The 13,738-nt window shown below is 41.2% G+C and overlaps 1 protein-coding gene across 1 annotated transcript in view; it reads right to left on the minus strand.

Moving 5' to 3' along the window:
- Window positions 1–13,738, minus strand: part of NME7 (NME/NM23 family member 7) — a 90,312-nt gene that overhangs the window by 21,838 nt on the left and 54,736 nt on the right. The gene's annotated exons all lie outside the window — the stretch shown is intronic.

Here is a 13,738-nt window from a genome sequence, read left to right on the forward strand (position 1 = left end):
CCAAAAAAAAAAAAAAAATCAAGCCAAAACAACCTCTGTTAAACACACACACTAAACTCTCCTCATCTTTATCACAAAACAAACTCAAGAACCTGGAACAGTTGCATTTAAAGTCTTTATAATATTAAGCCTAACCTTGTCTCCCCTTAGCACTTCACCTAGACTTCCAGGCTGTCTTCTCCTGGCTGATGGCAGAATAGATCACTTACTGTCCATTGTGACAAGGTTCTCATACCTTTAACTGAGCCAAGTCTGTGTGCACATAGTTCTGTACTGCAAAGAGCATGGCTGTAAAGGTTTGTTCAGCAAATGAATTGATCTGATCCAGGCAACAGCAGTCAAATTTTCAATTGCAAGACCTATAAAAAGTCCATCTGAGGCACAACTCCTTCCAAAACCAAACAGCTTTGCAACAGTAGCAACAATTATTATTAAAATAAACCATAGTTTATTTTATTATGTAAGCCTACTCTGGTCTGAGTATAAAAAAAAAAAACAACCCATCTACTCTTCTGTTTATTTTGAAGTCAGCCAACCTCTGAACTACCAGTCTGAAGCCCTGTATCTTTGGAAGTTTTGTTAACAGACCTAAAATTATCTTCCATACTCCAGTGCTGGCAGTTTTCTGGAAGCTCACAAGCCTGTACAAGTTGTTACGCTGTCTCCTTCTCACCCTCCATCCCCTCAGGCACTTTGATTCTCTCTGTTTCACTCCCACGTGTTCCCTACCACTCCTCCTCCCTGGCAGCCCAAAGGTTCTGCACCAGCTCTCTGCAGGTTCTCTGCTGTGGGCAGCAAGCGTGGCACATTTGCCAGCCTGAGATGGTATTTTCACTGGTCTTGGTGCTTCTGGTTGGTGTTTAAGTGATTCTAATGATAAGTGCCCTGCTCAGAAAGTTTGTGTGCCTATCTGCCATTGCCAATGTGCTGAAATTGGGCAGCTGCATGCCTGAGTTAAGTGTAAATTAGACTGGATGGTGAAGCCTTGAAGATAATTGAGATACAAAATAGGAATAAAGATAAAATATCCAGCTATCTTGTCCCATCATCTGGGTGCCATAAGCAATATTTATGTTACTGGACAAGCTGCAACAGGAAGCATTTAACAACTGAAAAGCAACTAACCCCACAAGACACCAGAACACACTGTGTGATTGTAAATTTCATTATTAGATGCTCTAAGTTTTACAGGTGAGATGGTCCTACTGGTGATTTTCCAGTGCCTTCCAAAGCACCCACAGTATCATCCATTTATTAATTCACCTGTAAAACAAGGACAAAAACATACCAGGCTGCAAAAGATATTTTGAAATTTTACTAATTCACATTAGCAAAGTATGTGAAGAGCCTCCAGTAAAAGTCACTACGAAATTGAAAGACATTATTTTTAGTCTGCAGATATTTTGGCCAATTTTCCCCAAGTAAGAACAAGAATAATTATAAATTACATTTTCTTCTGAATTTTTTTGAGATTAAATTCTACATCTGCAAAGCAGTCCAGGTATTGGAGCTTTACACTTTGCAAAGTAGAAAAAACCACTTCGAAATTCTATTTTGAATTTGAGACCTCCCAAGCTGAACCAATTTTGGACCATCCATTTTAGCAGGACATGGAGATGGATTGACAGATAAAACTCACATGACTGCTGCAAACCCTGGAGATCCTTTTCATCTGATTCTTAGCATGGCAGAGACCTTTCCCTTCCATTCTATGCCCTAAAGCCTCTCCAGTGCAACCTTGGAGGCAGCAGTGTTGCCATCTTCCCACACAGTTGTGAGCAGCCCTGTTCCGACAGAAGGAATCACTCATTATTGGTGTTACACCTTGTCCTGGGTTGAGGTGTATTCTATTCCCATCCTCATGAGCTGTGGAAATCAGGTGGGGCAGTGTTTCCTTGCCTCCTCCCCCCAGACTATCTTTCTGTTAATGGCCCATCATTGTCCTGCTGCATGACTCAGAGATAACTCCCTCCAGACTATCTTCTGTTAATGAGCCTAATCAACACTTGGCCTCATGACTCATTACCCCATTGTGAGATGCTCCACCCAGAGGGAGGAACCAAGCATCCCATCCTGGATATAATCTGAGACTGAACACCAGAGACAACCCTTTTCCACTGGCTTTCCAGAGGACAGGAGCTACACAGCCACCACTGGACCTTCTGAGGAAGAGCAGACCCTTTTTTCTACAGGATCACTGCTTCAGAGGACTGCAGCCACCATTCTACCAGACTGCCACCACCACCCTGCCTAACAGGGACTCAGGTTGTACCTTGACTCTGTCAGTTTGAACCAGTGTTTTCTTTTAGCTTTTTTCCCCCTTTTCTTTAATTTCCCCATTAAATTGTTATTCTGACTTGGTGCTTCCCACTGGTTTGTTTTCAAACTAGTACACAACTGTTTTTTAAAAGCCCCTGCCCTGTTCAGGACTAGCTGTATTAGCCAGTGTGCCTATACACACTAACAGATGGTTCTTGGCCTGGAAAGCTTATAGGAAGAGACCCAAAGAACAGAAGATAGCAGAAAGGACTTTTTGGGAATTTTCAGGAGTGGGAAATCAAGACAGTAAGAGTAATTTTCCAGGGGCACAAAAGAAATACGTATTCCACACGAATCACAAGTTCAGTGTGTAACTTTTAGCTCAGATCTTTAAAATCCCAAATCAGTTCCTCAACTGTTCTTTCTCCTTGATGTAATGCTGCTTTAATTCTTGGGTAGCACTCTGATGATAAACCACAGTCTGTAGAACTCAGACCATACCAGGTCACCTATGGGAACTTGAGAGCTGCCATGGGAACATGAAGAACTGCTGCTCACCCATCTTCTACCCTGACCATGTTCTAGTCCCTTGATGTGGGAAGTCAATGGAAGCAGAGAAAGGAAAAACTTCTTATTAGGAATATTCAAGGGAAGTCCCATGTACACATCAGATGCAGTCTATCATACTGTAAGTGAAAGACACTGATAAAAATTCGGCTCAGGTGGCCCTGCAGCAGAACAGAGAATGTCAGCCTGAATCAAACAGACCAACAAGCAGCACCCCAAATTATTCAGCAAGTTCACAGAAACTGAATTAATCATTTTATATCCAGCTTCTAAAATGCTTTTGTTTAGTTAACAGTATCCCCAGGCAATGAGACCAGTGATACATACTGAAAACTATTGCTGCAGTTTTACTCACAACTACACTATGGCTGTCAGCAGCTGATGAGAGGAGGAAGAATAGTAACAGTAATAACAACAACAATACCCATCATCACCATAAATGCAAAACCAGACTACTTTTTGTTACAGAAGGGAAGGCTTAGGCCACAGTATTTGTTTGAAGTCTTCATTAATGTAGTTCAAGCAGAAAATAACTGCAAATACAGAATCAGAGAATAAGCTGTCTTGGAAAGGAACCACAAGGATTGTTAATCCAACTCCTGACCCAGCACAGAACACTCCAGGAGTCACACCATGTGTCCAAGACCATTGTCCAAATGCCTCTTGAGCTCTGTCAAGCTTGGTACTTCCCTGGGGAGCCTGTTCCAGTGCCCAACCACTCTCTGGGGGAAGAACCTTTTTCTAATATCCAACCTAAACTTCCTGTGACACAACTTCAGGCTGTTCCCTCAGGCCCTGTCACTGGTCACCACAGAGAAGAGATCAGTGTCTGCCCCTCCTCTTCCCCTCACAAGGAAGTTGTAACTGCAGTGAGGTCTCCCCTCAGTTTCCTCCAGGCTGAACAGACCAGGTGACCTCAGCCACTCCTCATACAGTTTCCCCTCAAGGCCCTTCTCCATCTTGTATTGTGGCACCCAAAGCTGCCCCCAGCACTCGAGGTGAGGCCACCCCAGTGCAGAGCAGAGCAGGACAATGCCCTCCCTTGCCCGGCTGGCGATGCTGTGCCTGATGCCCCCCAGGACAGGGTTGACCCTCCTGGCTGCCAGGGCACTGCTGACTCAGGTTCAGCTTTCCACTGACCAGGACCCCCAGGTCCCTTTCCATGGCAGTGCTTTCCAGCATCTCATTCCCCAGTCTGTCTGTACATGCAGGGTTGCCCCATCCCAGGTACAGCATCTGGCACTTTTTCTTGTTGAACTTCATACGGTTGGTGACTGCCCAGCCTTTGAATTTATCGAGGTGTCTTTTTGGGGCCTCTGCCTTTGGGAGAGTCAACAGCTCCTCCCAGTTTAGTATTATCTGCAGACTTGCTTAGTGTCCCTTCCAGCCCTGCATCCAAGTCATTTATGAAGATGCTGAAGAGCACAGGGCCAAGGATGGAGCCCTGCAGAACCCCACAAGTGACAGGTCACCAGTGTGATGTCACTCCACTCACTGTAACCCTTTGTGCCCGACCTGTGATCCAGTTGCTCACCCATCACATGATGTGTTTATCCAGCTGTGAACTTGGCACTTTGTCCAGAAAGATCCTGTGAGAGACAATGTCGAAAACTTTACTGAAATCCAAAATACTACATCAACTGGCTTCCCCATATCAATTGGATGGGTCACCTTGTCATAAAAGGAAATCAGGTTTGATAAGCAGGACCTTCCTCTCACAAAGTTGTGCTGGCTATGACAGATGACTGCATTGTCTTTCAGGTGTTTTTCAGTATCTCCCAGAATAATCTCCATAACTCCGATTTTTCTCATATAACAATTTACCATCAAGACTACTTAAGATACACTGTGATTTGCAGCTCCTTTTCTGTTTGGCTATTACTAGGCTTTACCATCAATGTATTGACCAAGCAGAGCCTGAATAAGAAGTCCTCTGGGATAAGAAAAAAAGAAAAGTAAGCCATGCACTTCCAGGAATTGACTATTTACTCATAATACGCTGACTGAAAAACATGAGACCTTCTGGGACATTTACAGTCAACTTCAGGATACTCACAATAACAACATCATCATGGTTATGTGGAAAAGTTAAGTGTTCTACCTTTTGCTACATGGTTATAACTTTCTCTATTGCACAACTTCATCAAGCAGCTTTGTGTGTTGATTCTTGCTAACTACAGAGCTCTAGAAAAAGCCCTTGCAGCCTGTTCTACCACATTCTACCTTGCTTTTCTTAAAAATTCTACCTTTGTTATCTTCCTAGAATTTTTTTTAAATGAAATATCATTTATATTACTTCATAATTTGCAGTATCTGCAACAGCACTACACAACCAATATGTTCCAACCAGAGGCTGGGACGAATTCAAGTGAAGGACAAGGCTATCTACAGTCGACAAAAACCTGAGTCAGGCATGGAAGCAAATGCTCTTAATCTATTCAAATCAAGGATTCTACAAACACACAAGGTCACCATGACCAGAATGCTAAGAAACTAAAGAAGGAGAAAATAGTTGTTTAGTGCAGTAACAGTGTAATTTTCTTTCCCAGACAAAGTGACCTCAGAACTTGCCATATCTTTTGGAAACACTGCTCCTGTTTTGCAAGGAAGAACTGAAGCTGTAAGGTTTTTTTGGTTCTTTTTCTAATGTTTCTTTTCTGGTATTTTTATTTTATATATTCAAAAACATTGCTGTCCAAGGTAAAAGAGTGATTTGCTGTCTGCTGTAACCAAACAGAACACACAGGAAGCAAAGAAAACAGCCACATAGACTGAAGTAACCCAGAACCATAATATTCTCAAAAAGGCTCTTACCTAGTGCCTTTATGGACTGAATATATTAATTAATCTAGTCTCAGAAACCTCAGAAGCTACAGCAGAACCTTAAATAGAACAGTCCAAAGGAAAAAGGAGAGAGGAGAAAAATACTCAAAAAATGAAAAGAAAGGGAATCACCAAGGAAGGCAGACATCCTCTGACTGCAGCAGAACACTACAACCTAAAAATTCTGATGATCAGCTATTTGTATTGCTGACAAAGACTGTTTTCATGAGGGGAATATACTCTTATTTTTAAACAGTACTGAAACCCTCCCACAGGCCAGGTAAATCACATTGTAATCCAGTGCAGCTGTGAGAAAGAAGCCCTGGAGAGAACCCTGCAGGCTACCTTTGATCAACCTAGCAGTGTAAAATTACACTGTATATTTGTCTATACTAGGCTGGTATCACACAGTCAGCTGCTATGTTAGAAGCCTACCTCTTTCCCTGTAATGGGAAACAAAACTTTTCCCTTTAATCCATCTGAGATACATAAGCAGAGATACAACAAAGACATGGTATTTTGAAATGTATTGATTTAGTGTTATTTAAACACAAATCAAGCAAATGCCAAAAGAAACTAGGCCAGCACTTCTAGAACTTTGTGTGGTCACTTTTAAAATAAAATAGGATCCATCAGTATGAGATACTAAATCTGTAACACCATCCTGAAGCATGCCATTTATTCAAAGCTTGGAGAGAACATTACCAGGAAGATGCAATGCAAACAGGATGTGGAAGCATTAATTTTGCAGAACAAGACCTGCAGATGGACAGCTGTTACCAAAACTCTGCGCAATCAGAAAAAGCCCACCTCCTCAAGGCTGAATAGACAATTTATGTAACTCACAGCATTTATAAGAATCTTGTGTTCATCATAGTTGCTTAAAATAACCACTTCTTTAATAACACACACCTACTACTTTGGGATGTGCTCTGTCTGAGTGCAAAGGGAGCCCTTATGATTTCTAAGCCAGTGTTTCAGTCTTCTTTCCCACCTACCTAGGGATACAATTAGTCTTTGTGATTTCAGCTCAGATTAAATGTCTTCATGTGTCTGCAGAGCTGAACAGTACCAAGGCCTTGACCAAAAAATTTGAGTTTTCTTAAAAAGTAAATATTCTAGGTGCGGCTTAAACCCTTACCAAAATGGCTAGTCCTGTGACACTTTGCAGGAAAAGGCCCAAAAACCTGGCTCCAGGATACCCTGGCACACTAGCCATTCTGGAGAGTAACTAGGAGGTCTCCATGGTAGCTCAGCAAGTCAAGGAAGATCAGCAACCCATGCTGTAAATACTTTGTGGCACAGCCTTGCTCTTGTTCAGTCTCTGGGCTCATGTTAAGCTTCACTCCTATTGCTAAAATAGGGCAAGTTATTCCAGCTTGGAACCAGGCAAGAGGTATCCTGAAAGAAACATGTCAAAGCCAGAGACAGACTGACATAAGGGAAAGACAGGAATGTAGATGGGAACCCTGAAGCTTCTGAAGTTGATGCTACTTTCCAGGAGGACATATAGAATCTTTGACAAAATGTTAACTTCCTGCAAATGTCCAGAAATCACAGTTAAAAAGGTATCTTGTCATCAGAGGATACTAAAACATCGTAGTGTCAGGTAGCAGAGGAAACTGCAGAAAAACCCCTACTATATAGGCTAGAGGGGCTTTGGTAACCAAATAATTAAAAAAAAAGGCATTGGAGCAACTGGAAATGAGATGCAAATACACTCTCAGTCCTCTCCCAGAGGGCACCAGCACCTTCTCTCCAGAGGATGAAAGCAGCAGACTCTCCAGTATCATGCCACTCTGGTGGCAGTGGGCCTGGTAACAGACAATGCAGTATCTTTTATTAACTATTTTACCAAATTATTCTAATTTGGGATCACTGAACTCAGGTCCAGTGAACTCACATCCAGTATGTATTTAGGCAGCAACAGTTGCATTGATAACACATTCAAGTTCAGTTGCTCTGGAGCCGCAGACAAGGAGTGGCAGATAAAGCGGATTTTTTCCAACTGTAACCTTGCCAACATGCCTCAATCACACTGGATTTAAAGCAGAGTTAGGTCTTGAGGGCTCTGTCAATATTTAGTCTCCTGATGGAGACTGTCAGTCACCACTAATAACAGCAATTTTCAACACATAAGCACCTAGCCATCAAGAATCAAAGTGAGCCTACAAGCTCCAGCTCCACATGACACTGAACAGCCATCATATGACAGCAACCTCGTAGCAATAACAAGCCATATCTAAAGGACACCACTTGCAAGGAAAATGCTCCTCCACTACTACTGCTCGGATTTTTGTTCTAATCTCTGCACAACGACATATTGCCCTGAGGGGAAAATCCCTCTTCCCATCAAAGGACTGCCCATCACCTGCAAAGAGTGGCTTAGAGAAGAGAGTCTGCAAGAAACAGAGCTCTAATATGGTCACCTCAAAATTGAAAGCAGATCATGTATCCATGCCACTACAAAGCGCACACACACACACACACACGTGCTCAAAGCAAATAGGGCAGCAGGGGTAGGGTGGGTGTCAGGGCCTGCCAGACCTCTGCAGTACATATTCAGAAGCAAAATAAACATCAGGAGAACTTACTATGAACACTGAATTCATGCCTGTAAAAATTAATTCTTGGATTCTTGACTCTCAGCTGTTCCCAGGGCTACACAGAGCTTTGAGAAGAAGAATAAATAATTATCAGTTTTGTTCCTGGTGCAGCCAGTGCAGACTCCATGCATTTTAAAACTAGGAAAGCAACTCACTGCCACAGGTGCGGTGTTTGGCATCCACACAGACACAGTTTTGTTTCTGTCAAGAAGATGTAATACTTCTGAGGGCAAATTTCAAATCCTACACCAACATACCGGCAGTCTAAAACAGTGGTGACAACTCACAGTTGCAGTCACATTGCAGCTCTGGGTCACTAGAGCACAGCTACCTTAGCACTTCCTTTCTTCTAGATCCCCTGCCTGTGCACAGACAGGTGACATGGAACAAGGCAGGAGAAGGCCTGAACCTACAGAGCCCTTGGGCTTGAGGAATCAGCAGTGTCAGCTCAGAAAAAGGGGGCTGCACTAGAAGGAAGAATCCACCTGCACAGAAAAAAAACTACCCTGTCTCCCAGCTAAGAGGCCTTAGCTCTGCCTAGAACACTTTTTCATTAGATCTGCAGAGGCTAATACAGAAATTAAAAACTGAAAGGACAGAGTCAGATGATTGACCCTAAATAACATCTAAGCAATTCAATCACGTCTTTCCCATTGGTGGCTTAGACAGCAGGATATTGTAACTGGTATTGATTGGTCTGTTTGCTACTCTAGCTGATAACAGTCTGTATCTGAATGAAAGTTTTTATTTTTATTACATGACTCAGACTATCGAGCAGATAATCAATTATATTAAAATCTTCTTTGTTAAGGAATTAGATTTTAAAAATCTTATTTCTCTTGAAAGACATTATGTACTTCATTGTCAACACTCTCACCAGGGCTCACTAGGCTATAGGGAGAATCCACACTGAAAGAGCTATAAAGGTATTACCAGAAAATGAGTACCTGGAAGCTCAAAAATAGCCTTTATATTCCTTTACATCTTCCACTGAATTATTCTTTATGTGGTGCAATATGAAAATGTCATGCTGCTAATGCAGCTCTAGGAATGAACATGAACATTTTAGGCCTCACACACACATATTTTTCAGTGATAGAGATTCACAGGAGCTCTACAGAAACAAAAATCTTACAGCAACAGCGCTCTTTGGCTCATACTGTTATCTCTATTTAACTGATGTGATTAACTGAGGCAGAAAGATATTGAACTTTTTGTCCAAGGTCACACAGTGAGGTCAGCAATGGAGCTAAAGCAGACTCCAGCTTTTTCAGTTCACTGGTTTGTTTTAAACCATCTAATCTCCCTTTCAGCTCTCTCATGCAAAAGTACAAAAGACTTGACACACTGTTACACTTAAAAGTGCAAATCCCCAGTGCAGAAAGAATGCAGGTTAGGATTTAAAGCAAGTCTATGAAAATCCCTTTTCAGCCCACTGGATGCAGAAATATTGCAGCACATCCCATCACTTTAATAATATCTCACAACAGAAGGCACTTGACTCACGTTTAGTGTACTGCCAATTCCAAGTAAAAGCTCTTAGGAATACTAAAAGCTATGCAATCAGCCAGGAACATGTAGCTGATGTAGACTCCTGGAATCATGTATTATAACCAACTTTTAAATTTGCATATGAACAAAGTTAAAAAAAAAAAAAAGTAATATACCTAATTTCTACAGTATTTTTCAAATGTTTTATATGTACTAAGTAATCATCTTGACAACTCCATGACAAAATGTTACCAAGCAGCTATTTCAACACAGAAGCTGCACAAAGATGTGAAAACTAAAGCTATAGCTTCAGACCTACGTAATAACAAAAAGTCTCTAACTGCTCCAGAGGCCAAAATATACAAATATTAGTGAAATGAAGTATCAATGCCAGCAAACTCAAGCAGTGACAGGATTCCCTGGCCACCATCCACTTGTTCCAAGGTTTTCCATTACAGGTTTTGCATCCTGGTCCATGTTAAAGAAGGCCAAATCAATGCACAACAGGTTGCTCTTTTTCTTCCTTACTGAACTTAAACAAAATAGCTTTCTTGATAATGCACACTGTGCTGCATTTATCCCTCCCCCTCCAAGCATTTTCACTTCTTTATGATGAAGAAGAAACACAACTTCATTTCTGTTGGACTTTGGTTGCAGTTAGTAACTTTTATTTCTAAGTGACAGTGCGTACTGAAAGTTCAAAAGACTCGTGATCTGTAAGAGTCAGATTTAATTAACTTTTTAAGTGCTCTTCCTAGCTTTCTGCAGCAGCTACTGCTTTGCCATAGGTGTAATTTTTTTCATTCAATGTCAGAACTGCATCAGTAGAAACAGAGTGAAATAGCACCCAGCAAAAAATGCGTAATTTAACGACCTGGATAGCAAGGTTTGACAGTGTATTTTTAAAAAGAGCCTAAATGGTTCAGACACACCATGAGAATAAGTGGGACTTGAAGTAATTTTAGAAACCCCATTCCTATTTATAATTCAAATAACTAAATAAAAGTCCTCAGCTGCTCATAGGATGTTAGCATCTCAAACATCATAGCTTTGTGTGCATAGCAGAGCCTGTGGGTGCTTCTCCTCCTTGAAAAGCTGCAGTCTCGTGTGACATTCAGAGACCTTTTTTCAACAGCCCTTATTAACATTGCAAAGAAACATCTTCAGGATGGGCATCAGTATGACTGCTGGCCTTTTACAGGGGTACTGCAAAAATAAGTGATGAGTAAATAGCTGTTTATTACAGTAGATGTGGAGGGAACCTTCCACTTCTAAGGCCCATATATCAGCCCCAGAGGCAGACGAGAACAGAGAGAAAGAGGCACAGAGGGACACCAAAAGCAAGGCACACAAGTAGTCTGGGACCTGGCTAGAGACTGCAACTGGAGGGCAAGAACAAGCATCTCGACTGGACTACAGAAAGGCCTGAGGTGAGACCACCAATAGCACAAAAGAATGAGCTGCATTCCAGGAGCTGAAGCAAAGTGTGATTAAAGAGGCTGACAGCTCACCAAGAGTACAGTGAGTCAGCCAGCCACTCAGTAGGAAAGTGCCAGTGTACAAGAAGGATGCAAGGAGCAGCAAGATCTGCAGAAAAGCACATACCCTACTGCATGTACTATCTACTGGGGACAAGTGTTCCACAAGGCAGCAATCTGCCACACTGAGCCCTTCAATCAAACCACAGCAATTTTGGGAGTGAGCACATTCAGCACAGCTCCTTACAGAGAAGACTCTATCCCACCACCTGCTTTCCAGATCCGATAAGGCTCTTCATACATGACTACAAAGAGGCTCAAACCAGGTTTTTGTTTAGTTGTCTTCCCTACTACCACAGAGGAGGTTTTAATAAAATATTTATAAGCTGGTTTATAATGAAGGATATTTTTGGCAGAGAGCTTTACTGACCCACAGTACTAACAAAATATTACCTGCTTAGTGACAATAGCCCAAAGTTCCATTTCATTTTTAGCATTATACACTTGGTATAAATTGCTATCTTATTAAAGTATAACCCTCAAAAGAGAAGAATTCTAATTCTTTCTTCAGCCCTAAACATCCTGCAAAATCAAGAACAGACTGAAAGGGCTGTTAACATTCACACCCAGTTTAGATATCTGACTTGCCACAAAGTAATTATTACATTTGTTACGTATTTAATATATAATTAACAGTACAGGTGATTGGGAAAGATTCATTATATAAGTCAGTCCAACACCTTTACTCACTTCAAACAGCACTTTGCCTTGAAAGCAATGACAGTGATTTCAATGGCAAATAGGCTACTCTTTAACAGGAGCCAAAGTGACCCAAACAGGTCCATTTTTGTAGTGAACTTGGTTTTCTCCTGTGTTTATAAAGAGACTGCACATATATCAGGGCCTAGCATATACAAACAGACAAGTTATAAAGAGATCCAGATCTCTCAATGATAATGCACTATTGCATGACACTTAGATGTACCTTAACCACTAGAACATCACGTCCAAATTATCTTCATGGTCTGTATATAACCTCTTTCAGTAATGAAACTGCTGTTATGGTTTCTGCTTCTCCTATTTGAGACAAATATTGGAGCCACAAAGTGCAGCTGTGAGCTTCTCCGACAATTCCAGCTGGGAATGACAAAAGCTGAGATACCTTAGCCCCTTTATCCTCAAGGACAAGCTACAAACACTGTCTGAAGAGACAGATTAATTTCAGGCAATGATTAGTCTTGAGAGCAGCTGTAGTTACTGTACATAGGCTTTATGTGCTTGGAGAATCACTTAATTTGCAATTGTTACAGAAAACAGTGCACAGAAATATAACACAGTTGCCTGTCTTCCAAACATACCATTAGTGGAACTGCTCTGAAGTCAGTGTCCAAAATTTACAGCCTCTGCTTCCACTAGAAGCAGGTGAGTACTCATTTTCCCTTCACAAGTCAGGCAGTTAAACCATTACCAGGGAAACACAAACAGCATCAGTAGGTCACTGAGGAGCAAGAGATCTGGGAGACAGAAAATTAGTCACCTCCTTTGCGGTTTTCTTCTGTTACCCAGAAAAGCCATCAGTTTATACATCTCTCAGTACCTCAGCTCATCAACAGCTGCATACACACATTGTATGGTTATGACAGTTTTTCATGTGAGTAAGGAAAACCAGTGAATTTCCCCTTGTATAGGAAGACTTGTCTTTCATAGCCAAAAGGTGCTGGGATGTTCGCAAGCATAGCTTGATTTTAATGTATCAGGCATTAAACAAGCAGACACACAGAAAGGATGTAATAGGCCCAAATAAAATGACTGCATCTTTGAAAGTTTTAAAGACCAGAAACCTTAAACATGAGATTCGAAACAAAACTGAAACTACTATATTGTGTACATTACTACTGATATACCATCCTGCAGTTAAAACTAAGTCAGATAAATGGCTTATACTCTGTTTACAAGATGCTAATCCAGAAGAGAAATATTTGAATGCTACCAAACAGAAGAGGTAATAAAGGTTTGGATAATGCCTTTAACCTGTGCTTTCTATAATGGAAACTCTGTATCTGAAGAAAAATATACCCTGAATAACTTGTTCTCCCCTTCAAACATTCGTCTGTGTGATTCTTTTCCATGAACACTGGTAAATTCCCTCAAGTCTGCAACTAAAACACCAAATCATAAACACAAAAATAAACAAACCCTGACTTCATTGCCTGCATCTTGATATTTCACCTCATTGTTCTTGTGTATACAGCAGCCTTTGCTGTTTAACAAAAATTTGCAAACTTTTTGAGACAGCACTTAGGCCTGTCTTCAGATTGCACACAGTATCACACATATGTAATTATCCACCTCAAGAAATGAAAAACAAAAAGCTAGAAGCAAACAGTTATGAGAATTTTGACACCCTTTTTTGTTTGCGTATTTCTGAAAATCTAAGGAACCTATTCTCCTTTCAGTTTCATCCTAGGAGAATGCCGCAGACTGCAGTGAATTAGCACTTGATTCCACTGGCAT

This window comes from Aphelocoma coerulescens, chromosome 1 (assembly GCF_041296385.1).
Source record: "Aphelocoma coerulescens isolate FSJ_1873_10779 chromosome 1, UR_Acoe_1.0, whole genome shotgun sequence".
In the NCBI taxonomy this organism is placed as follows: Eukaryota; Metazoa; Chordata; class Aves; order Passeriformes; family Corvidae; genus Aphelocoma; species Aphelocoma coerulescens.